The sequence below is a fragment of the Alligator mississippiensis genome, chromosome 1 (assembly GCF_030867095.1).
Source record: "Alligator mississippiensis isolate rAllMis1 chromosome 1, rAllMis1, whole genome shotgun sequence".
Taxonomy (NCBI): domain Eukaryota; kingdom Metazoa; phylum Chordata; order Crocodylia; family Alligatoridae; genus Alligator; species Alligator mississippiensis.
Genome location: NC_081824.1, coordinates 426334590 through 426361777, shown reverse-complemented (window position 1 = coordinate 426361777; position 27188 = coordinate 426334590). Strand labels below are relative to the sequence as shown.

General features: G+C 46.4%; 1 non-coding gene across 1 annotated transcript in view; it reads right to left on the bottom strand.

The window, feature by feature from the left end:
- The window catches only part of LOC102558354 (uncharacterized), a 145503-nt gene extending 118315 nt beyond the window's left edge, over positions 1-27188 (bottom strand). Inside the window, exon 1 of the transcript XR_002093454.2 lies at positions 26594-27188. This is a non-coding gene — a transcript (uncharacterized LOC102558354). The remainder of the gene's footprint in view (positions 1-26593) is intronic.

Sequence of the window (27188 nt, the reverse complement as noted above, 5' to 3'; positions counted from 1 at the left end):
GACGTACTGCATTCAGTTTTGAACCCCTCACTTCGGGAAGGATGTGGAAAAACTTGTGAGAGTCCAGAGGAGATCCAAGACCTGGAGGGCAGGCCACATGAGGAGAGGCTGAGGGACTTGGGACTCTTCAGTCTGAAAAAGAGAAGGCTCAGGGGGCACTTGGTAGCAGCCTACAATTATATAAGAGGGGTACATTAGGACCCAGGAGAACAGCTATTCACCAGAGCTCCCCAAGAGATAACAAGGTCTAACGGCCATAAACTCCAGGAAGGCCGATTTAGACTAGACATAAGAAAAAAGTTCTTTACGGTGGGAGTGTCCAGGGTCTGGAACAGCCTCCCCCCAGAGGTAGTGCAAGCACCTATTCTGGACTCTTTCAAAAAACATCTGGATATTTTTCTTGCTAGGATCACTTGATCCCAGCTGACTTCCTGCCTATGGTGTCTGTGTGTGTGTGGGGGGGGGGGAGGGGGCGGGGGCGGACTCGGTGATCTCACGAGGTCCCTCCCAGCCCCTAATGTCTATAAGACTATCTGTGGCAAATTTGGGTCTCAAATGAGAAATATTTGAGACGTATGTTCAGTGAAGATTCATTGAAATCTTCCCAGATGACAGCCCAGGGTTTCCTGAGGCTGTCTCGTCTCTACAGGGAGAGGATCTAAATTTTCTTGACAACACCAGATGGGCAGTATGCACTGGAAACTAGGAGAGATGGAGGGAGGATAAAATATACCTGAGGCTACAGGGGTTGCTAATTACAACCTGGGCTGTACAGCTGAATGGCACAGCAAAACTATTGTTACTGTCCAGTACTCCAAATAACATTTTTAAAGCAGTTTAAAGCCTGTATTGGACTTGCTTTCCCAATTCTCTGGTGAAAACCTAGCCTCCTAGGCCCAACCTTGTGAGCTTGAGCTCGCCAGTAGCTACTAATAATTGTGTGTTTTCAGGCAACTCTCCAGGGACCCCATTGGTTACAGCATTGGCTATGGATTCAGAAACCATGAGTTCCACTGTCAGCTTTTCTATAGGTGTCTTGTGTACCGTGGGGCAAATCCCTGGGTCTCTATGCATCTCAGTTGCCCACAATCAGACAGGGAAGCTAGTGCTTCCTTGGGCTGCTTGTCTACTAGTCCTTGGCCTCATCTACAGTGATCTGGTTCTGTCAGCAGAAGACATGTCAACAGTCTGCAGCCACCCCCATGAAGCCACCAGAGCTCATGAACTTCCCATCCATGCATTTCTGCCACCTCTGAACATTTCCCCTTCAGTAGCTGTGCTGCCAGGGCATGAAGTGCACACTAGGAAGGCACCAGCACCTGAAGGGACCACCACAGCCAGCAGAAGGCAGGGCTGGCCAGATACCTCCTGCCAGCTGCCAGACAACAGTGGAAACAATGCCAGCTGCTCAGCAGAGGTGTTATAACTCCATCAATAAAGGAACTTTCATCATAGATGCCCTCCAAGTTTGCCAACAGAACATTGTGTTGTAGTATAGGCCTAGATGGAGAGCAGAAGCTGTTTCAGAGCATGTGGTTTTATAATGTACTTATAACGGGGCATCCAGATACAACTGTAATACAAATACTTGTACTACTTTGCAGTCAGGGGCCACATTGCCTAAATAAATTCTCATTTGCTGGACTGTCATATGCCAATGGCAGTTTAGTTTTCTGGTTTCTAGCTTTCAGTATGGAGATGTTGCTTACATTTGGTGCTACACAACAGAAGGGACATGTAATGGTTACCATTTGTTCGCCAAGCTCACGACTCGCCACACTCAATTGGGTGGCATTTATCTGCCTGTTATGTGGTAGCTTCCAAATGATGTATGCAAACAGTTCTAAAGTTTAGGGAAATGTCTGGGCATCATTATGTAGAACCGTACTCATCTAGGAGGTGGCAGGGGGCAGAAAATTGAAAGAAGGGGAAGTGGGGGACAGATGGAGCCCCTGCCATCTGTTTAGTACAGCCACAGCTTCAAGCACTTCTCTAATCCCCTACAGATCAAACAACTTTTTGACGGCACTCAAAAATGCCCTCCTGAATAATACCAAGCCATCTCCCTTCTGCCTATTCTCCCACTCCCAGTAGTGTTTAGCATGTTGACACACAGAATGACTTATTTCCCAAACAGATAATTGTGATTGGGGAAGAGGAATGGGTCTTGCACGGGAAAGAAAAAGAATGGGGGGGGTCCTTGGATAGAGGGAAGAATAGGGGTCACGCAGTTCCTCTGCCATGAGGAGGAATGGAAAATGGAGAAATCCATGTGGGGTTGCTGGCTGAGTGGGGGGATTCAGGTATAGGAGGAGGGAAGAATGAGGCAAATAGCACCTCTGGTGTAGGGAGTTGCAGGGAATCCTTGAAACAGAGTGGGTGGGAGTACAGCACACAGGGGTCAAATAAAGGGAATGCAGGGACACCAGGAGCCCCTGGAATATGCAGTGAGCTCAACCTATGGAAGTGATGAAGCATGTAACCCACTGTTGTATGGCGCTGCAAGTAACTATTAGAAGGAAAAATACCTGAAGGGGGAAGCGCTTAGAAAGAGCATCCAGCTGCTTTCCTGAAATCCACTGGCTTTGTTGCAAGATTCCTTTGAAACTTGCCAAACTTGGAAGAGCTCACACTGATCTGCGGCACAGCTCTGGCACATCTTCCAGTTCAAACCTATCAATATGCCACCAGACGTTTTCCTTTGGGCCTCAGAATCCATAAAGGGGGAAGATTTGAGTTGATCATCTTTTACTGTCCACTCTTGGCCTTGTGCCCCCTGCTGAGAGAGTGCATTTTCCACCAGAGGGTCATTAACAGACAAGCTACTCACCTGAATTTTACTATAGCAAACGTGTCATATTCAGCTCCAGGCAGAGGCTAAATACTCATCTTGGTGAGTTTACCTTTTGACAAAACATCTCTGCCCCTTGAGGAGGAAACAGAAGCACCTGGCTGAATGCAGTATCCAAAAGGCTCCTTCCTCTGTCTTTTCAGTGACTAGTAGCTCCCTGAATTAGAACGATAAAGCAAGCTTCTTCACTAGATACTAGGCACTAGAGTGTTTTAAAACCTATGTTTTTCCTGAACAGTTTCTGAAGCGCATTGGTGAATGTAGCAGAGTTAGGAGAAATACATTCTACCAGAGTAGAGAGACCCACTCTGACCTGTCACTTTGTTATCAAATCACAATATGCTGATGGAAAGATGGTGCACAGCATAGAAAACATCCCTTTTACCCTATGCCATAATTAAATGATGGCCCTCTCATGTTCTTTACTCTCATTAATCAGTGAAAATAGAAATGTAGCTGCTTGCTAATCTTTTTCAGGAGAAGCAAAGCTGTTGTAGCTTAACAAAAGATGCACTGCAGACACGTCTTTGCAGAAGGAAATGCCAGCATTACCAGCTATGTCATTGCAAAAGCCTCTCGAGCTAAAAATACAACAGCAACTACAATGTACAGAAGTTAGCTTCCTGCCCATTGGATGACAGTAGTGTCTGAGCTTCTCCAAGTTACCCTGTTTCACAGACACCTGCTTATGCTCTGTCCCTCCTGAATCGCAGACCTAGCAGCACAGCTCCCCCAGCTGTCAGTTAGGATCTTCTGTAAGAGCTCAGTTGCTCTGAGCCCATGACCCCAGATCAAGCTAAAGCCGACATATGGTATTCAGGTGTACTTCTCTCTGCCGTGTGCTGCTGGTAATTTAACAGTGGGCTCTTACAGAGTGTCCTCCCAGCCTTTTATAAGCCCCATAGAATTAAAGGTTTGCCTGTAGAAGTGTGATAAGGGACTAAGCCTATTCAGTCATTACCCCCATCCCCTTTAAATAAAACCACAGTTGTGTTCATGTTCCTGATTGAATAGGGCTCTGCATGACATCCCAGTTATGACTCCACTTGACCATTGCCTTAGTAATTCCCCCACACACATCAGAGTTGCCATGTCTGGCTTCCCCTCTCGCAGACAGGAAGGTCCTACAGGGCTTCAGGAGAACTCCAGCTGCAACAATGATAGGCACTGCACAGGTCTGGGAAAAAAAAACACTCAGTGTGCTTGCCAGCATTACTGGTTCCTACAGCACACAAGCCCAAAGGGGCAGAACCTGGCTGGGCACTGTGCTCACATCCAGCCACCATCATCCTGAGGAGAGACTAGAGAAACTGGACCTTTTCAGCCTCCGCAAGAGAAGGTTGAGAGGCGACCTTGTGGCTGCCTATAAGTTCATCATGGGGGCACAGAAGGGAATTGGTGAGTTTTTATTCACCAAGGCGCCCCCGGGGGTTACAAGAAACAATGGCCACAAGCTAGCAGACAGCAGATTTAGATTGGACATTAGGAAGAACTTCTTCACAGTTGGAGTGGCCAAGGTTTGGAATGGGCTCCCAAGGGAGGTGGTGCTCTCCCCTACCCTGGGGGTCTTCAAGAGGAGGTTAGATAAGCATCTAGCTGGGGTCATCTAGACCCAGCACTCTTTCCTGCCTATGCAGGGGGTCGGACTCAATGATCTATTGAGGTCCCTTCCGACCCTAACATCTATGAATCTATGAATCCCAAAGCAGTAGCCACTCAAAGGCATAGAGAGCAGCCAGTGGGAGCAAAGCAGTGTGAAATGGAAACTAGAGAACTATCAAAATAGTCTGAAACACAGATGCAACCATGCGCAAATTATCTCAATCCAGTTTACTCCAAGGAGAAACAACTGTTAGTTCCAACAGGATAAAAGAACCACAGCGATGCATCAGTTATGCAGGTTTAAGGAATTGCCCCGGTGGATGCAGATTCTCTTATATCAATATCACCTGCCTGTGCAGACAAGCCCCTGTCTATTTGTACAGCTCTTGCATTAGCAGACTATCTGAGCACCCCACAATACTCAGTGTGTATCTGTCTTCACAACACCCCAGTTATTCCCATTTTCCAGATGTGGAACTGATGCCCAGAGGGCCAGATCCTATCCTACCTAGCAGGTCCATAGTGGATTTTTTTCTACCTTGCTTGACCTTTGCAAAACAGTCAGTACAAGAGACGGGTAGGCCTTTCTTCTCCATCTAGCATAACCAAAGGTGGGTGACTTGGCACAAACCCTGGGCAGTCAGTTGGAATGGAGGCAGGGGACTTCAAGTTCCAGCCATGGAAAGCAGGGTGGGGTTAGGAGCATGAACAACTGATGCCTCCTGAGACTGGGGTGCACCATGGCAGTGAGCGGGGACCACCTGCAGCCACCGCTATCAGTGTTGATGGGGGGGGGGAGGGCGGGGTGGCGAGCAGCTAGCATGGACCGCATGCAGATGTTGCCGGCCATGTTGGCAGTGGGGGTGGGGCAGGTGCAAGCAGAGACCACCCACAGAAGCCAGTGGCAGCCAATCCCGGGGGGGGGGACATGCCCCACCATACAAATCACCTATGGTCAGGAGTTCTATCAGTCTCCAGCCCCGCTCTCTATGGGAGATATGAACATAGGCACCAACTCACCCACAGAGTCAAACTTGCGGATATTAAAAACAAAAAAAAATGCTTTACCAGAAGAAATAGCATATTACTTCAACCAGGGTCTGCAGTGGCTGTAAAGATCAGGTGGTTCAGTGGCACTTTTTGGCGCTTTTAGCTGAAGCTGATTCAATCAGCTTTTAGATAAAAGCGCCAAAAAAGCCCCACTAAAGCGCCTGTTTTTTTACAGATGCTGCAGAGCTGGGTTGAAATAACACACTACTTCTTCTGGGCATCCATGGGGCTTGGCACCTTTTACGTCTGCAAGCAACCAGCAAAAAACAAAGTTGGCGCCTATGGACACCAATGCTGCAAGGGGAACTATCAGATGTCATTGTCAAGAGCCAGGTTAACCCTTCCCTGGCCCTGCAGCCACTGCCAAATGAAGGACGTTGGATCCTCACTCACTGTATAAAACTGCAGTAGTTGTGGGGCTGAGGAGGGTTAGCCCTGTTGCTGGCTATGACACCTCCCCACATAGCAACATCCTGCTTCACAACACGGGAACCTCAAGCCCCACTGCCTCCATTCCAGAGTCCCAGTGTAAAAACTATACCAGGTATAAGTCTGCCCCCCTGCGTGCAAGCCCTACCAGTTACTCCTCTGGACTTAGTCTTAAGGCTAAAATGATGACATGTTACAGAAGTAGACACTTTACTATTTTTCCAGGGATTTGAGCAGGATACAATCACACCAAGGTGTCTACAAGGTGGAAGAGGATCTGGCCCAGACAGATGAAGGAGTCTTTGAAGATCAGGGCCTAAGTAACTTCTGGAGATCACACTGGATACCTTTGCTGGAACAGGCACTCAAATCCAGGTTTCTCCTGCCCTAGGGTAGGGCCCAAGCCACTGGACCACCCTTTCTCTTTCTTGGACTGCAAGACCATCTTATAAAGAAGTGGATCCCAAGCTTTTTAGGCTCAAGACACCCCTCGTTAGACTTGAGGTACCCCTCCATAACTTGTGATTTGAGGCTCTTTATGACAGTACCTTTAATAGTGTTTTTAATGATTTAATTACTTTAATTGACTCATCCCATGTTTCTTCTAAGGGAAGGTGGCAGTACTTCTTGGCAAGCAAGCTAATAATACACACATTTGCTCTGGAGGTTTGTAGTTTGTTCCAGCAAACATCGAGTCAAGGGCAGCATGGTGTTCAGTGTGTGTCACTGTGTGGTGGACATTTTTAGCTGCTTCTTGAAACATTTTTGTTCAAAAGGCACAACAACAGACAAGGGCTTTTCATCACTTATGTGTGTGAGCCTGGAGGAGAAGGCACATTCTGCAGAGCCAATCTGGCAGCATTCAGAGACGGGGTGACTATCAGGCAGAGATGCTACCACAAACTTCTGTTCAGTTTGCTAGCACAATTTTAGCAAGGTTCTCCCAAGCATAGCTGTGCAGCACAGCAGCAGATTCACCTCTTCCCATGGTTCACCTCAGACTGCTGCTCCACATCACCCAGCTTCTCATGCTCATCTCAGTTTTCTACTTTCTCAAACTAAGTGTCACCACAATTTAAGCAAAGTAATGGCACTACAGTTTTAGAACAGTCTCCAGAGGGAAAGAAGCTGTTCTACTCAGCATTTGATTTAGACTAATTTTATTCAGGCTAATATCACATTGTGCAATTAATGCTGTTTTGATGCATTGTTCTGCTTTCGTCCTGGCTTTCATTTCCCACTTTTAATAACACTGTCCAGTAGGGCTGTTTGAAACAGCACTGTTTTGTTTCATCCTGCATTTCACCATATAATTTAATTTGGAACAGTGTTTCATTTCGAGTTTCATTTCATTTTGAAACCCCTGTTCCATTTTGTTTTGTCAAAACTGTTTCACTGTCTCAATGCTGTTTTGATGTTTTGCCTATAGGCTATAATGGGGAAGCACAAAACTGCCTATACCTTTGTCATTTCTTGCCTGATTAAGATGAAACTTGCAGGTATCGTAGCCCCTGCTGAGGTCACAAAGCCTGCCAAGTTCAAGGAGATAGGTGCAGGCGGTTTGGAGAAACTGCACCCCAAAGTCTTGAAAGCAAAACTCATGTCATGTGTGTGTTAAGGCACATCAGGATGAAAACTACAGGCATGGTAGCCCCTCCTGAGGCCACAAAGCCTTCCAGCTTTCAAGGAGACAGGTACAGGGGTTTTTGGGAAACTGCATGTCAGGCTGCTGACAAGCAAAACTCATGACATGTGCAACTGTGTGTGTGTGTGTGTTAAGGTGTGCCCTCGCTGGTCCTGGGGCCTCTACATGACACAGTAGTTTGCCCCAGTGAGGTCTCCTTCTCTACAGCCTCAGTGTGGTCCAGCATTTTAAATGATAACAAGTAATAACTGAATAAGCAGCACAGTAGCATTAGCAGCATCTCAGGCAGCCAAACACTCACAGTCATTATCAGAGCAGTCCTTCCCCCCTGCTCCCCCTCCCTCTCCTTACTTTCTGTTTCACTGCAGGCAAGCCCAGCTTCAGCTTCGAAATGTTTTGAAACTTTTGAAACATTTCGACTGCCCTTGTTTCTTTTCGAGTTTTGAAGCCCTTCGTTTTGTTTCAATTTCACTATTTTGAGCTCAAAACTAGTTGAAACAGCATCAAAATGAAACAGCCGTTGAAATTTCACACAGCCCTACTGTCCAGCTCACCAATTCTTAAACACAGGCCTGACTTTTGCCATTGGCTGTGGCAAAAGGAGCTCATGGGATCCTTGGCTGTATAAACAACAAAGGAGTAGGGAGTGACCTTACCTCAGTCTATAGTGTTAGTGACAGATGCTGGAGTGGCATGCACAGGTCTTTCAAAAGAAAATTGAAGAAGATGCAGGAAAAAAGCACATATATGACTCAGGAAGTAGAACCATGCCTTAGAGAGAAAGACTTAGTGCTCCATCTGCTTAGCTTATCAAAAACAAAATAGAAAGAGGACTTGATTATGTATAAAATGTCTTTGTGGAGAGAAAACACAGGGGACACCAGTCTTTTTAATGGAGCTGAAAAAAATATAACAAGGCCCTATGGTAGGGCATAGTCATGAAGCCAAACCAAGTTTTTGACAGTGAGATGGTTTAACCATTGGAACAAACCACTGAGGGAAGTTAGTCTCCACTTTTCTGTGCTTTCAAATCATGGTGGGATGGGTTTTTTTAAAGAAATGCTTTAGTCAAATGTAAGCTACTGAGTGTGGGGTGGGGTAGCTGGGCAAAATAGGATGGGCTGAGATGTACTGAAGTGCAGACCAGATAATCTACTGGTCCCTTCTGGCCTTACACTTCAGGGCTAGGGCCAGACATTCAAAAAGCTTTAGCCTGAATTGATTCAACCTTGCAGGTTAGTCTAACCTGGCTAGGCTGAGCCGGTTTCCAACCATACAGACAATCCCTCTCGCCTGAGGAAATTCAGGTACATGCCTGCAATGGTTCAGGCTAGAAGCCAGGTGGTGCTAGAGAAGCTCTCCCTTCCCTTGCAGAGCTGAGCTGAGCTGAGGGGGGCGTGGCCAGGCTCCAGCAGGGCTCTTTTTAGGGAGGGGTGTAAACTCCCAGCCTGCCTGCATTCCCAGGCTTTTCCCCGCTCACTGCTCAAGGGGTCAGAGTGTTGCCAGTCCCCAGCCAGCACTGAGGCAAAGGTGGGGTGTGCATTGCATGCATCTGTTGAGGATACACAGTTTTTCACTGTCCCTCCCTGCTTCTGTATACAGCCTGCAGCAAACTGGCAGGCAAGCAAGCTGGGGTTGGGGGCACTGATAACTGTTTATCACCCTTATCTTTATTGCCCCATTAAGACTGTTGATTCTACCTGTTGATTCAGCACAGACCCAGCATGTGGTCTATTAGCTAATATACAGACACCTCCTCAGCAAGGCAGAGGGGAGGGGGGAATTCCTGCTTAGCAGGGAGTGGTGAGGGGGAGGGGAGAGCAAACAGCTCTTAAACAGGGTTTCCAAGGAAGGACATTAAGCTACCTGTTAATTAGCTCCAAAAAGCCTGTCTGCTTCTGTCATCTCCCACAGCATGGACTGTAGCCAGCATGCTAGCTAATGCTGAGGTGTCTGTGAGGGATGGGGGAAGGTCTGCTTAACACAGAGTGGAGAGGGGAGGGAAAGGGAGGGGAATAGGGGAACAGAAGCCAGGCAGATGCCTGCAAAGACTGTGGAGCTGTAGCCAGGGAGCAAAGGGGATGGGCCAGCCCTACTGTGGAGCAGAGAGCCCTTCCCAGCCCAGAGAGGATGCTGGGATGCTGGGGGTGTCTGGTTTATCTTAAACCAGCAAGCAGCCTGGGACAGACATTGCATAAACTGGTTTCAGCCAAATCAGTTAAGTCTGATACTACATTCAACCAGGTTTATCTCAAACTGGTTTCAGCCATTTTCAAAATGGTTTATGTGCACTGAACATGTGTTCTGTTCCAGGTTTAAACCAGTTTCTGATCACTTAAACCGGTTTATATGTAATGTCTGTCCCTAGCCCAGGAGCTCAGGCTGGTATTTCTGAGGTCAGATTCTGCTGTCCACTCCTGTGATGTTAATAGGGAGGAATCCCATTAACTTTGCTGTCTTCAACTGAGAAGCTCCATTCAATTTTAAATGAACTCCAAGGAATCTACTCCTGATTTATATCAGTGAAACTGAGCTCAGACTCACTCCAGACTCCTCTTAAAAGATTCATACAAGGATCATGCATCTGACAGACACTGAGCAGATGGTAACATAGAACTGTGCTGCTGCTGGGGGAGGGAAAGGTATATCCTGCATGGAACAACCAACTCTATTCCTTGCCCCCACATCAGTCCTGTTAGCTAGTGCAGGAGAGGTAGCAATGGTTGTGACCTCTTCCTTCTCCTCTTTGTGGATTTGTTTTTGCCCTAAGCTCTGCCATGGGAGAGCAATCACTCATGATGTCTGATCCCTACTCCAGGCAGGTGTGTAAATGCAAGACAGGTTTCTTCCCCTTGTACATGCATATGGGCTTGTCTGAGCTGTGCATATGGACTTGTCTGAGCCACGTCAGCCTGGAGGCCCTGAGTGCTCCCAGCTTTCAATCATCTTAGCAGCTGTCTTGAGAAAGCTTTAAGACTGCTGAGTACTTAAGGCCATCCTTAAGGAAGTTTTAAGAGATTAAGGGTAGCTCAATTATTTAAGGTTAGTGCAACGTATTAAAGCAGTTCCTCTCCATTACAGTGCCTCATCTCCTTCAGGACATATTTTACAAATAGCTGTGTTCCAGAGGAAGCAACCTGCTCCAAAAGCCGAACAACCTTTAAAATGCTTCAGGATTTCAAGTCTGCTCTTGCTGCTTCTTTAAGCAGTGCAAGGCAGGCAGTCTCACTGGATGTTTTCTTTGCTGCCTCCAAGGAGCTCTTGAGAGAACTGCCCTCATCCACCAAGTTCAGAAATGAGATGATGAACCTGTCCTGTGGTCACCCCTCAATGCCCCTATTGAGCACACCAGACAAAGCCTTTGAGTGCAGCAGCAGGGATGCTTCACTATCTTACTTCCAAACCTGGAGTGCATGAAGCAGGAGGAAGTAGGTGAGAAAGTACATCCCCATCAGCTCTCTTGAGAGTACCACAGAAGCAGTATAGATGGGTTTCAGGAACTGCAGCGCTCAAAAAGCTGACATAGCCTGCAAGCAGGGTTGTCAACTCTCTATAAATGTATTTACTTTATAACTGCCACCCAGGGTCTGGCAGAAGGGTTACATTTATATTATGTAAAATCTATGTCGGTAAAACATATATAAATAAAAATGTAAACTTATGCAAACCTTCCCCTGAAAACCACACACACACACACACACACACACACACACACACTAAAAAAATTTGCTTTTCAGTAAAAAAAATAAATTCTTGGGTTGACAATCCCACCTGGAAGTTCCAAAAAACAAGTAACTTCAGATCAAAGCATTTATAAGCTTCACTTGTGTAGTCTGTGAAAATCCTGAGCTCACAAGATCTACAAGTTGAAGAGCTACATAGTCTTTTCTGTACAGCAAATTTAAATAAAAGAAAAAAAGCTGATGCAACATTAAGGTTGAAAGATAAATTCCGAATAATTTCAGGGGAGTAAGACATGATTACCTAGTGTTTGTTTCATAATAAGAGATATTGTTTTTCAAGATACAAGTTAATTCCTTTTGTGGGACATTATGTGCACAGTATACAGGTGGTGTAATTTTGTGGTATACTGCAATGATGGGATGAGAATTCTGCTGGGAGCAGAAGAGCTGCAGAAAATGCTTTGGGAAGATGAGCTGGGGAACCTACTGATGTTTCTCTTTGGGAGCAAACAACAATTGCCAAGTGCCAACAAATCAGTGAAATGAGAACTAAATCCACACTTCACACAGACCCAACGTAACACCTTTCAGTATGTTCAGGCTACATGGGCTCACAAAGAATTAGGCTGTCTGAAGGACTTGGCTGGCTGTCAGATGTGCTCTCAAGACATTATTAGGCTAGATGACTTCCTTTGACCAAGGTCATGTGCAATATAAGCTTCTTACATCAAATTAGCTTGCACCTCTCCTAAATAATCTCTTGAACAATTTGGCCAGGATGTGAGAATGCTTGCCATTACTGTGTTGCCAGTTGATGTTATTATACTGAATACTGTTTCTGATTGCCTAAGTCTCTGTTATAATATCCTATATTTTTTATGACTCCTTCCTTCCTTCCTTCCTTCCTTCCTTCCTTCCTTCCTTCCTTCCTTCCTTCCACAACCCCAGTCTACACTGGCTCGGTGATCTAGTTGTTTTATCCTTTATAGAGCACCTTAACATGTTGCATGTAGTATGGAGTGGTAGCTTAACTAGGGGTGGGCAACTGGGGCACCAGCCCTGGGCACCCACTTAGAAGGGATGTAAAAATGGCATCCACCACCACTGCTAGCCCAGCCATCGCAGCCACTGCTGTCAGCCTGGCCCCAGCTGCCAGTGTGCTGCACCTGGTTGTTATGCTTGTGGCATGGGGATTGGTCTCACAGTGTAATACCACTGTTTGGGGGCATTTGGAGAGATGAATTGGGGAAGAAAACCTGCTTCAAACTATGTGGAATTATTCCTACTCCAGTCACATTCCCTGTAGTCAGGGACCACCACCCTATGGTAACTACTGCATCTTTAATATCCTTGTAGGATGTGTGTGGGTTCAAAGGAGAGGAGTTGGCTGAGAGAGCTGGCATCATCTCCCACAGGGACATCTCCAGGGATTTGCTGCAGGACACTACAGAGGGCAGCCCTCCCTCAGCACTGCCCTGCCACTCTCCTGCAGTCGCAGCTCTCTTTCCTCACAGATGCCCTAGCCAAGCAAAATATTTAAACAGTGGCTTAACTCGACTATCCTAGTGACTTCACTGGGAACTGAGCATATGCTTGAAGTGCGTTGTAAGGTCAGGGACAGTGAAAGAGCAGAGGGGTTTCCACTCTGACAGGACTGTAGAAGAACTGTACCTTGGAGGTACTGATCTCCCCAACTTTTCCATGCCCTTGGCCCATTTCCATTAGATTTGCATAACCTCCACAAATGGAGTGTGCACAAGAGAAAAGCGTGTGTTTTTATAACCCAGCAGGTAAATTATAGATTTTGCTTCTGAATTACAAGATAAAGTTGATTTATAAGAACAAGCACTGCCAGACTGTAGCCAGCGTCAACATGGTCCTGAATACCACATGCAAGCTTAGACAGAGAGAGGCAGAAAAATATTTCAAAGTAGGAGAGCACAGAAAAGGATGTTTTCTCAGTGGCTATTAGTGTTTTTCCCCATGTTATCCAAGGACACAGACAGGTCTATTCTATTTACATAAGAATTACCGGGCAACTTACTGACAAGAGTGACAGAAGGAGGAAGCACCAAACTGTCCGCACAACAGATTGCTGCAGTCACAGATGCAAATCAAATACTAGGAGGTATAATCTGCAGGAGCAGAGATGACTCACAAAGTTCATTACAGCATTGTGTGTAGGAATCAGTAAATGATTGAGTCCAATTTCATCTTTCCTTTGTGTCCGTCTCTCTCTCAGCTCTATGGCCATGGAGCTCAGAAAGTCATTTGTTTTACAAGCCAGACCAGGCTTACCATACAAACTGGACTCCATTCTGCATTTACCCAGCCATCTTCTCCACTGCATGCTTCACGCCCCTGTCCTGGCTTAGGCAGCTTCCCAACCTTAAACAGCAACTATCCAGCAACGGACTACTGAACCCCTGTTCTTACCAAGGCACCAGACATTGCTCTGACCCAGAAGCAGCTGTGCTCCTCATCAACACTGACCACCTCATCACTGGATCAAACAACATATATTATTTGAGGTTCATTTGCCTGCTCCTCTACCAACATCATATACAACATCAACTGCTTACAGTGATGTACAGTGCTCCTCTGGGGCAATTCTTATGTGTAAGAATGAATGAACACTTATTTGACATCTATTCCAGAAAAGACACGCAAGCCTGTGGCAGAACACTTTAACCTCCCTGGACATTTCATTGTTGGCCTCAGGGTAGATTTTGTTCTTAGATAATATAACTTTAAAAAACATCTTGAATGCGAAACTGCAGAACAAGAAATCATCCACAGACTGTCTTGTGTTAAGGATGATTTAACAGAGACTGAAGATTCTTATCCCATTTGCCTGAACTAGTTTTTATAAGCTCTCTGTCCCCAATGGGTTAACCACTTTGTTTTCTCTCCTATCTGCCTTGCCTTTCCCAGCAGTGTCCTCTTCTTTTTCATCCCCCTTCCCTTTGCTTTCTGTTTAGAAGCTTTGCTTCCTGCAGTCCCTTCACAGCCTCTTATGAAAGCTCATGCATCTCTGATGTAGTTAGTCCAGATGGTACAAATATATCCTGCCTTCTGCCTCACTTACCTAGAGCCAGTAAGAGCCTCTTGCAGGAAAGAAGGGATAAAGCATTTGACATGAATCATGGCACCTTCACTCTCTCCCTGCCTCTTGCAAGGCCCTGAGTAACTATGGCTGGACTTCTGTGCGGCATCTTCTCAGCCAGAAAGCCTGGCAGAGGTGGGAAGGCCAGCACTCCCCTGCATTTCAATAGCTCAGTCACTTGCCACTGAGCTGAAATCTTTACTTTTTTGGTTGGAAAAATCAAAGTTTGTCTGAACTTCATTAGATTTCTCTACACGGCTACCAGCTAAATTACTCACATTAGGGTGCCTGTAGACATGCTGTGAGGCTGCTCCAATGCATTGTAATTACGGCATGTCAGACAGAGCAGACTCGATTAATCAGGTCTGCTGGAGCATTGTAATTACCATGCTCCAGCAAGCCTCTGTGGCTCGTCTCGTATATCGGCATCCCCCTGCTTCATCAAACAAGCTTTAATTCAAGCTCCCCCATAGCCATTTTGAAGCCTGGGGATGCTAATACACGGGACACTGCAATACTTGAATTAGAGTGGCTCTTAGATCCTATCTAATTAAAGCACCTCCCTTTTACACATGAAGCAGGAGTAAAAGCGCCCTTAGAACCAGACACACCCACTTCCAAATTACCTCAAAAACACCACAGCAAGACTCTGAATGCCCTCTCACCAGGGCATTTGCTGGGGTATCATGGAGAAACTGGAGAGGCATACGCAACTGGAGCATGCTACGTGGGTGGGCCCTAGTAGGAAATCCCAACCTAAGTGAAGGCCAGAGGAGCCTGTTGGGATGAGAAAGTCTTGGACAGGCCTGGCTCTGTTGACTTACATTTCCTTGCTGCAACATTGCTGTTACACACTGACCAATGAAGGGTTAAGGTTCGTGAGGAGACCAGTCAGCACAGCACTAGACACCCTGACCCCAGTTTGGCCTGAGCAGGCTGCCTGTTGAATCAACTCATCTAGCTGGCTGTAGCCCTTGGCTTAAGAACAGCACAAGCAGCTGCACTTAGCACAGCACCTCACTCCTGAAGTAGCTTCCTGACTCTGCTCGCCTCCAGGACTGGTTCCTCCCCCAACTCTACCTTGGGTTCACCTCTTCCCCAGCTGCTTCCAGTAGCCTAGATTCCATGGCTCCTGGTCTCTGGCATTGCCTTAAACTTGACATCTATCGTGCCCCTGTCCTGAAATACTAAACTCTGGTCCCTGGCCTTCCTCCTACATCTGCTCCTTGAATTCTCCCAACCCAGATGCCCACTTCTACCCACTGAACCAGACAGCTTATGCCTCAGCACTAACCCAAAGCAAAACTCATACAGCAGCTTATGCCCTTTTTTACTACTTCAGCCTATATTAAGTGGGCTTGGATAAGTTTTGTCTTTATTCTTTTTAAAAAGAAAAAGCAGCTGAGGACTTTTCTATCTGTTAGCCCAATGCCCCTCCAATTCATGGGATGATGTTAACTTCACCAGTTGTCTGGTAGACCCAGCACTGCAGGACAGACCTCAATGGGACATTTATACACCATGGCAGTAGAGCATCCCAGCTGTACAAACTAGAGTAAGTAAGCAGCATATGCTCAGAAACAGCCCACTGCAAACCTAGAAACAAGCCAGTGATGGCACTCCTTGATCTCCACTGTGCTGGACAGCAGTTGCTGAGGATGACCCTAGGGCAACCTCACCAGCATGCTTCTGGGCTTGGAGTGGGAGCAGATGGGCAAGGTGTGCTGAAAGCTGTCCTGGCTGCAACAGGCAGCCATTGTATCAGTGGTAGCATGACTTCTCTATTTTAATGAGGCAAGGTAGTATTGCCATAGCAAGTCAATGGGTGCATCTACATGTGAGCTTTAATGCACACTAGACTATTTTACTGCACATTAAAGTGTCATGTAAAAAAAATGAGACATTATGCTAACGCACAGTAAAAGTCTACTGCACATTAAGCATCACTAAAAAAGTGTGCAAATGCACTACTGCACATTAGCACAGCCTAATGTGCATTCATTTCGTACCTCACATTGGAGGTACTAAATTTAATGCATTAATACACCTTTTCTAATGTGCATGTGTGGACGTGCTCAAGGGCTACTAGATTAGTGCTCTTATGCTTTCCTCCAGATGTCCCAGACCTCTCACAGTCAGTGAGCAATGCTCAAAAGGTTTTGAATTCTGTGAGGGGGATTGTGGTCTACATTGGGGGTGGGGAAAGTTGGGGTTTTCTTTGTTTTTGTTTTTTTTAATACCTGCCAAGCTAAAGATCCCAAAAAGCAGGTGCAAATCAACAGCACCTTCTTGCACCATGATTTAAGGGCAAAGGAAGCTTTCAACCTATACCTGAGAGATCCAAGGACTCCTGAAAAAACAAACACCAGAGAAGAGAAGATCTAACATTTCTGACATATATAAAGGGTGAAAAGTGACCAAAAAAAAATATTTTGTGAAAAACAAAACCTTTCAGGATGAACTGGGTCAGCCAGGGCCTTTCACGTCTGAATTTGTTTCATATGGTCTCAGTAGGAATAAAGGTCTTGAATTTCTATTCCTTGGCGACATGGTAAGTTTAATGGATTTTTCACTTACAATTTGTTCCACTGGGATCACACTTCAGTGTGTCAACATGCCACTGACACCAGATCTAGGCTTCCACTGCTAAACAACAAGGATTTTTGTGATATCAGACCCTTGAAGTCTTTACCCCTTCATAATGTAAGCAACACTTGTCTACTCCTCAAAGGCTCTTCCTTCAAGCTATCTCTATTTTATGCCTTGTTTCAATTCATAGACCTTCTGCCCAGCTATACTTGCATGAATGCAGGCTAGTATTTTCCTCTAATGGTGATATAATAATTTTTTAGAAGATTAAAAACTAAAATTATTTCCTACAATTTTGCCCTTCCCCACTACATTTTCAAATGAGGAAACTGTTCTGGAAAGGATGTGGTGACACACAGAGGCTAGCTCACATCTGTGGAAGAAACTAGGAGTTGCTGCAGCCTGTCTCTTAGTGAAGGAGTGGGCCCCAGTGCCAAAGCACAGGCTTTCATGTCCACTGAGCTCGAGGTGACTAGCACAGAATCCTGGAGCTGGATGGTACCTTCAGGGTCAACTAGTCCAACCCTATGCAGAGGTAGGATGTGCTATTCCAAAACCATTCCAGATAAATGCTTATTCAGTCTCTTTTTGAAAACTTCCAAAGAAGAAGATTCCACAACTTCCCTGGACAACTTGTCCCTTTGTCTTACTCTTATGACAGCAAGTAAGATTTTTCTGAGGTTTAATTTAAATCTGCATTTCTGTGACAAACCTAATTGCCTCATATCCTGTCTTCTGTGGCCAGGAAGAACAGTTGTTCTCTCTCTTCTGTGGCAGCCTTTTAAATACCTGAAAACTGTTCTCATGTTCCCCACTTCATCTCTTTCTCTCCAAACTAAACAACCTGGCTCTATACGGTTTGCCTTCCACATCCTTTATCAACTTTGTCACTCGCCTCTAGATCCTGTCTTGTTTCTCTATATCCTTCTTAAAATGCAGAGGCCCAAACTGAAGGTAACAGTCCAGCCAGCACCTAACCAGCACTGAGCAGAATGGCACTATCACCTCACGTCTTGCACACAAAGTTTCTGTTAATGCAGCCCAAAATGGCATTTGCTTTTGTAGCGCAGCTATTATCAGTGTATCCCCCAGAGCTGTGCACAATGTTGTTTTACAACCAAGACATACAGTGTCAAGCAGAGCCAAGGGCAAAAGTCGTAGCCCAAGGGACCACCAGTTTTCAAGGCTGGATTGCAGCTACTACCCTGCACTAAAGGGGGAAGAGGATTTTAGCATCTATTTTTCTCCTTGTCCCTCCTCCCCCAAACCATGAAGGTGGAAACCACAAAGTGGGGAACTGGCTAGTGCTGCTGGCTGTGCTTCGAGAGGAAGAGGGCTGGATTGTGGACCTTTTCTGGGCTCATCACTTAAACAACAGCAAACAGCAGACCCCTGCCTGAAGTTGCCTTAAAAACCCAAGTGTTTGGCCTGGGGCAAAATTTCTCTCTTCATGGAGCAGAAAGGGCACAAATGTAAAAATCAAACTGAGATGGGGCCAGGGAAAACCTAGAGATGGATCCCATTATGGGGTCTCTGGCACGCCAGCTGGAGGAGCTCTAGGCCACAGTCTGGAGGCCATAGTCTGGAGACTGTGTGCCATTAGGGACTGTGAGCAGGAGACAGACTCCTACTGCCAGGCCCTCCTCCCCCAGGAGATGGAGGGTAGACAGTGGCTTACACTCCAGGATACTCAAGGAACTGGCAAGCATCGTAGCTCAGCCCCTGGCATGGATCTTCAAGAGTTCCTGGCGCTCTGGTGTAGTGCCCAAAGATTGGAAGAAGGCCAATGTGGTGCCTATCTTCAAGAAAGGGAGGAAAGTGGATCCGGCAAACTACAGGCCCATCAGCCTGACCTCTATCCCGAGGAAGATCTTAGAAAAAAATCAAAGAGGCCATTCTCAACGGACTGGCCAATGGCAACATCCTGAGGGATAGCCAGCACGGGTTTGTTGCAGGTAGGTCTTGCTTGACCAATCTCATTTGCTTTTACGACCAGGTGACCTATCACCTGGACAAGGGACAGGTGATTGATGTTGTATATCTTGACTTCAAAAAAGCCTTCGATCTGGTATCCCATGATCACCTCTTGGCAAAACTGAGCAACTGCGGCCTTGGGTCCACCACGATTCACTGGCTGGGGAATTGGCTCCATGGTCGGACCCAGAGGGTGGTGGTTGATGGAAGTCAATCATCATGGTGCCCTGTGACCAGTGGGGTCCCCCAAGGCTCTGTCCTTGGACCTATATTGTTCAACATCTTCATTAATGATGTGGACATTGGAGTCAGAAGCGGACTGGCCAAGTTTGCTGATGATACCAAACTCTGGGGGGTAAAGCATCCACACCCAAGGACAGGAGGGCAATCCAGGTAGATCTTGACAGGCTCAGGAAATGGGTGGATGAGAACCTGATGGTGTTTAACGCCAAAAAATATAAGGTTCTCCACCTTGGGAGGAAAAACCTGCAGCATCCTTATAGGCTCAGCACTATGGATGAAAGGGACTTGGGGGTCATGACTGACCACAAGACGAACATGAGCCTTCAATATGATTCTGTGACTAGCAAAGCGAGCAAAACGCTGGCTTGCATCCATAGATGCTTCTCAAGCAAATCCCAGGACGTCATTCTCCCATTGTACTCGGCCTTGGTGAGGCCGCAGCTGGAGTACTGCGTCCAGTTTTGGGTTCCACCATTCAAAAAGGATGTGGAGAAGCTTGAGAGAGTCCAAAGAGCCACGCACATGATCAGAGGCCAGGAAAACAGACCTTACGACGACGGGTTGAGAGCTATGGGACTCTTCAGCCTGGAAATGCACAGGCTCAGGGGCAATCTGATGGCCACCTATAAGTTTATCAGGGGTGTACACCAGGACCTGGGGGAACATTTGTTCACCAGAGCGCCCCAAGGCATGACAAGGCCAAATGGTTATAAACTCCTTCAAGACTGTTTTAGGCTGGACACAAGGAAGAATGTCTTTACTGTCTGAGCCCCCAAGGCCTGGAATAGCCTGCCATCGAAGGTGGTTCAAGCACCTACTCTGAACGCCTTCAAAAAAAAAAATTGGATGTTTATCTTGCTGGAATCCTGTGACCCCAGCTGACTTCCTGCCCTTTGGGCAGGGGGCTGGACTCAATGATCTTCCAAGGTCCCTTCCAGCCCAAATGTCTGTGAAATCTGTGAATTATGTGCCTGTCTGTAGACTTTTAAACAGCGCTCAGGTCATGGTGAGGGACTTCTCAAAGGGTTTTCTAAAAGGCCCTTCAGCACACCATGTAGCATACCAGTAAGTATGTGTTACAAATCCCCCTCTGCATCAGAGCCATGAAATGCAAGGTGTTACAGCCCAAGCTATGGAGCCCTAACTCTTCAACTTAAGTTGAAGCAATTTTTTTGAGCTATGGAGATCCTCAGTCCACTCCCCAAACAACAACTGACACATGAGCATGTCATGCAAATTAGACCTGCATGGTAAGCCCCCTAGCAAACACCATGACCAGGAGAGAACTGAAACAGTCTTTCAGTCCAATCCTTTGTTGTTGCAGGTAATCCCCTACTATAATCCTTTTAGGAGCTGACTAGGCTCCCTCTTAAAATCAGGTATGTTATTTGGTAAATCTCCCCTTCCATATCAGAGCCTGGGCTCCAGTGGCTTGAACTGTCCTCCTAAACCAGAACGGTGGCTTCTCACCCTACCTGGGAGTCCTCAACGCCTTACCTAGCCCCAGTGGTCTGATGGACAAGGTGCTGGTTTCCAGAACCAGGGACTGTGGGGTCAAGACTCTTTGGAAGTATAAGCTGTTGGCAGAATTGGGAGTGTTTATTCAAGACTAAGTAGGGATTTGAAATACAAAAAATGGTTTGTTATAAAGAGGATAGTGGTCAACTGTTCTCTCTATCCACTTATGGACAGGATAAATAATGGGTTTAAATAGCCACAGGGGAAATTTAAGTTAGATATTGGGAAGAACTTGCTAACTTTGAGGGGGATTAAGCACTGGTACAAATTTACTGAGAGAGGTTTTGTAATTGGTGTACTCAAAATCTTTTAAGAGTGGGTAAGACAAACACATGGATGAGATGATTCAAGACAGGGAGGATTCTTCCTTGAGGAGCTTGGACTAGGTGACCCCTTGGGGTCCCTCCCAGCTCTATGTTTCTACTGGCTGCAGGATGTTGACCTACTCCTATTTCCCTCAATTAATTTGATTATGGTGGGAAATGCATTATCTAGGGCAAGGGGCAGTATGCCCTCAAAGCAGTCAGGTTCTAAGTTCATCTGATTCCCACAGTGCACTCCACAGCTGAAACCGCCAGACCATGAACTTCTGGTCTTGGTTTCACACACTTTGTTCTGGGTTTTGTGAGCTCCAGTGTCCCAGAGCAGCACAGATGCCTTTCAGGGTCATGCATAGGGACATGAACACTGACTGAACTGAGACCTGTCTCTTTTCAGGGCTTTGAAGAAGACCAGGGCTGGAATATAATAGAATGAGAAAGGCTTTCTCCTGACAGCCTGTACCAATGAAGAGGCAAGCTGGCAGCTATTATTCTCTGTGATACAGAGTCTGTCTTGCTGACACTTTTGAATCAGATACAGAGAGTCACAGGAGTCCAGCATGGGGAGGAGGAACACCTAGATCTCAGTGTTCGGTCATCAGGTGGGAGAAAGGAGCACAGCTTCCCAGTGCATGGTATAATTGCGTAGATGGCTAATCAGATGCAACTGAGGAGCAGATAAGCATGCTCAGGGACTTCAGTGCATGGGCATAAATTAAGATAAGTCAAATATTTATTTTAAACGGCTGTGCCATATGCTGATGAAATGCTAATCCTCACTGTACAGCCTCACTGTAAATAAACTCCCCTAAACCACCTCCCAGCCAGTGAGTTACATCTGTTTAATCAAACAAACTAGCAGAAAGTACAAATACAATCAGCATAATTGAACAGTGCCTTCCTAGAGACGGTCAGTCAACACTGGGATGCAGCATGGTCCAAGAGGAAGGACCCTGGGCTGCGAGTCAGGAGATATGGGCCTTATTTCTGGCTGTGCCTCAGACTTGCTCTTCACTTCTCTTTTCCAGCCTGCCCTTTTCTGTCTGCATAGATTGTAAGTGCCGTATTTTCTCACATATAACCCACACCTGTTTCCTGAAAACCAGTTGGTGAAAAGGCGAGTGGCCCTTATGTGCCAGAAAAATGGATCCTCACAGGTCCAAATTTGGTGGCAGTAGGATGGAGGCAGTGTGAACTGCAGTGGCTTTGCGAGTCGCATTAAGGCTGCCAAATTTCCAGACCCGTGGGGAGCCCACAGATGGATGACATGGCCAGTCTGACCTGGTGCACAGCCCCTGACCCAGCATGTGGGTTTGGACCTGCTGTGCCAGGTCAGATCAGCATGTAGCCCCAGACAGTGCACAGCCGCAGACTTGGCATACCAGATTGGTCTGTGGGTCCTATCCAGCATGTGGGGCTGGCTCAGCTCCCTAGCTGCTGCTTCTCAGTTTCTAATAAATCTTTTTCCCCTTCATGTTGCCTTTCAAAAACAAAGAGCATATCATATATGGGGGCATGTTGTACGTGAGAAAATATGGTATCTTGTACAGTGCTTGGCCCTTCCCTCCTCATGACCTTGAATACCACATTGTGTGTGTATTAGTTACACACCAAGTGTTAGCAATAATCCCCTTCATACCTGGGAGCTGTTTAAAGAAACTGAGCTGGGAACAGATCTGTTAGGAAGTCAAATATTATTAAAGCAGAGCAAGGTACTTCCTGGTGTCCTTGGGAACCTGAACTGGTGACTGGCAAGTCTCTGAGCAACCAGGCTGGTGGCCGAATGTACAGGTAGTGACTGGAGGGGGTTTCCTTTTTTCACGGAAGCAGACATTTTGTCAGTTCATCCCCCTGACAGCATAGGCATTCGCACTGCATTGTCTTTATCAACATGCATATTGCACAGCGCTGTCAGCAGCTCCTTCGAGTTATTCTCCTTTGCCTTTATCATATTTACAACCCCTTTGGCAGAGTTGCTATGGTTTCTGTTACTTTGAGTCCAATTGGTATTCAGCGCATTTCCTCTCACCTTCTCTGTCCCAATGACCTTTATTTCACAAGGAAGATCTCACACAATCAACTTGCTTTATTATATGTTGCTCAACAGACTCTACAAGAACACCCACTGCTAAGTAAGAGAGGTGCCTGTTGAACCAATTCATCTGTCAAAGACGTGCGGGAAGAGACATGCAAACAACTACCATCATTTCCAAACAAACCAAAGGCACCATAAAGTGCAGCACAATGAGCTAGCTACTGGATAAGCTAGAGGTAGATCAGGAAGTTGTACCTCCCCAGTGGAAAGGCACTTTGGGTAGGAATCAAGGGCTTCTTTAAGCAACTTTGTTCTATCAGATTGCCTTCCTAAGGTCACTCCACACAACTCTTAGGGCTGGCCACGCGTGTTTCCTACGTAGTAAACTGTGGTGACTGCATGGTAAAAGTGCAGCAGATACACATGACTTGCAGCCCTATTGTGGCTTGGATCCAGGGTGAAGTTACCCCTTGAAAAATGTTTAGCAACTTCATTGTGTCGCTAAGTCACTAGGTGGAACACGTGTCCCTTCGCCTTACAGATTTGGTCATGGCCCTCACGAGGGACCTGCTTGCTCAGTGGAACTGGCTCCTTTGCCACCTAGTGGTCATGTGGTGATATATATAGTAGGGAGCCAGTTTAAAAGAGCTGATCATGAGCCTGCTCCTTACTGCCACAGAGTCAATTCTAGGGTTAATTGTAAAGTAGTAATTGTGTCATGTGTCCAGGCCCTTCTTACTTTTATTCCTGAGCACTTGTTCTCAAGCCAGTGGAACTACTCATGCAATTCACTGCTCACAAAGGGCAGTCTTTGTTAAGCTAACAACCTTGTTTTTATTTTGGGAGGTTTTGGGCAAAGCCAATCCCAGTGCAGGAGGACACCATTCAAGAAAGAATGCATGCTCCTTTTTTTAAAAGCTATGAAATATTGTTTCTTAACAAGACAGTTTATTAAAGGAAGAGCACTAAGGCTGCCGGCATGCAACTGTTGTCCAGATACTGCCACCCCAAAAACCTCCTAACCCCCAAATATAAAGGATAGGGACAGACATTACACATAAACTGGTTTAAGTGATCAGAAACTGGTTTAAACCTGTAACAGAACAGATGTTCAGTGCACATAAACCAGGTTGAAAATGGCTGAAACCGGTTTGAGATAAACCTGGCTGAATGTAGTATCAGACTTAACCGATTTGGCTCAAACCGGTTTATGCAATGTCTGTCCCAGACCCCTTCATTGTTTAAGTTAAATCAGACTCCCTCAGCATCCTGGCATGCTCTCTGGGCTGGGTGGGGCTCTCTGCTCCACAGTAGGGCTGGCCCCTCCCCTCTGCTCCCTGGCTGCAGCTCCAGCAAAGACTGCAGGCGTCTACCTGGCTTCTGCTCTCCCCTTCCCTCTAAGCAGGAATTCTGCCATCTCCTCTGCCTTACACAGACACTTCAGCATTAGCTAGCAGACCACATGCTGGATATGGTCCGTGCTGTGGCAGACGGGACAAAGGCAGAATTAACAGGTAGCTGATAATGTCTCTCTGTTGTTTTCTTAATGAGCTGATAAACACCGAGTTAGCAGCGATAAACACAGTTATCAATTCCCTGCTAGGCTGGTCAGAGGGGGGGGGGAAGAACCCCTCCCTAATCAGAGCATCCTGCTGGGGCCTGGCCACGCACCCCCTCAGCTCAGCACTGTCGAAGGGAAGGGAGAGCTGCTCTACTGCCTCTCAGTTTCTAGCCTGAGCCACTGCAGGCATGTGCCTGAATTTTTTTCAGGCAGAGGGGATGTTTGTGCAGTTACAAACTGGTTCAGCCTAGCCAGGTTAGACTAATCTGCAGATTGAATTAATTCAGGCTCAGGCTTTTTGAATGTCTGTCCCTAGCCAAAGGAACCAGAAATTCTTGGTTAAGTTTCCCCACCTAACTCTGAGATGAATGTTTGTTACAGTAAAGGCTCATATTTCCAAAAGCTACAAAAGACACAGTCAGCTCCCACACAACCACATACCCTTAACTCTGCCCCTGCATGGACAGCTAGCATGGGGAACATAAGAGTACCTTGCCTACTCTTAATAAAAGCAACCCATCATTTTTTCTGGGCCACTGTGACATGGAATTTGCTGTAGAGACAGGGCACTCTTACCTGTGTCCAGTGCGATCATTTTGGCTGACCTTCTCTTTCCAGCTCTGAGTGGGATGACCTAAAAGAGTACATTGCCTCATGTGCTGGTAGCATGTTCTCCTGACACTCCAGGCACAGCTACACCATGGTGGCAGTGTACCTAGACAGGGATACTCCCAAGCGCACCCTGCCACTCACTCTAGCTCCTATGCACCAACCCAGAAATGCTGTGGTGAGGCTGCTCCGAGGGTGTCCCTCTGAGGTTGCTCTCAAGACTTTGGTCTTCCTTGTGCATGAGAGCAGCTGTTGGGAACAAGTCTGGAAAGGCCCAATCAGTACCTATCCAGGATTGGAGCACACAGGAATAGGTGGATGGGGCATCCCAGCCAGGACATGCTACCACCCCGTGTATGCCCTGTTGAGCTGCAGTGGGCGATGTGGCCAGACTTGCCCAGAATGCATTGCCACAAAGTTAGGCAACATAGTCCTGCAGCTGATGGGAACACATGCTTGTGTTGTTCCAAAACCCGCACTCATTCCCCTCCCCATACTCCTCAGCCACATTTGTGGTAATTGGATCAGATGAACTGGTCACCACCTTGTTGCAAAAAAAATGGTCTTGCTCGAAGGGTAGAGGGCTAACACAAAGCAGTCACCTGTGGTGTGTGAGATCAAGTGTCACGTGCTGGCTTATGCAGTTCAGTTAAAATGTGATTTGAGGTAGGAACAAGGCAGCAAAGCTTAGTGCATCTGCAGTGGTCAATGTTTCTGACAGGTGCATTTATAGTGCAGTAACCTGAGTGGGTATAAATACTGTCAACCTCATTATCTGAATTAAGGTAATCCCCAGATGGCTTGGCATTGGTGCACACTGTGGTTTTCCAGGCAGCATACACCATCTGCAGCAGCTGAGTCTGGGGGCTGCTGCCCAGCTACTGAACACTTTGGGTTAAGTGGGAGAGGAGACAAGTTTACAACTTGCTTTAGAAGCTCATGGCTACATTTCCCCCAGGAACACCCACCATCACCATCACTAGCAGCTATATACAACCAGTTTTATTCCATCACAGGCCTGCTGAGATGCACCCCTTGGCAGCTGTTGGCCCACACTGAGAAAGTAGAGCCTTTGCTCAGTAGCCATACTGTTGCCACAAACGTTGACACCAATTTATTGTATTCTAGTGACACTGCAGAGTGCCAAATGGGCACCCTGTTATTTCTAAACTATTCATGCTCAAAAACAGGCCAGGGACAATAAGTACAGAGAGAAAGAAAGTTCTGGACTGAGAATGCATTCCTAGACCAGAGTCAGGACAACTACTCCCAACATTGACAAGACATCCCACATTAGCCTTTAATTGATTTTCATGTTATGTCATTCTTTCTTTAGGTTATTATATAATTTTTGCTAGTTTGCTGCAGCTTCTCTTACCTTTACAATGAAAAGACCATGGCAAAGCAGTTCTTGGACATGGTATTCCACTTTCACAGAGTGAGCTGCTGTGACTTTCTAGGCGATGTTTTTACCTTTCTTAAAGGTGTTAGAACCAGCTCCTTTATTAGAAGGTGTCCTTGCTCAAGGTTTCATTCACGAAAGATTAGAAAATACAGGTAACCACAGGTACTGGGATAAGAAAGTTAACAAAACCTGAAACCAGGGAAAAATCAATTTGGTCTCAGGAGACCATGGTTCTCTTCCTAGCTCTGCACTGACCTTCTCTGTAACCTCTTTTCTAACAGTTACTGGAGCCATCCCTTCTGAAAGGCCTCCTGGTTAGCAGCACCTGATCATATAACTTCCTGAGTGCCTGATTAGACTTTCAATCCTTAAGGGCAGGTAATAAAGTAAAGCTGACCACCTGTGTGAGGTCTGAGCAGGGCATTAACTCTAAAAATCAGATAGGGCCTGTGCTCCCTGTCCCAGTCTCAGTCATGCAGCACACAGGTTTACAGCTTGTGGCAACAAAAGGCCAATTTAGGACAGAAAGCATTATTGATGGCTATATCCAAAACACAGGCTCTGAACA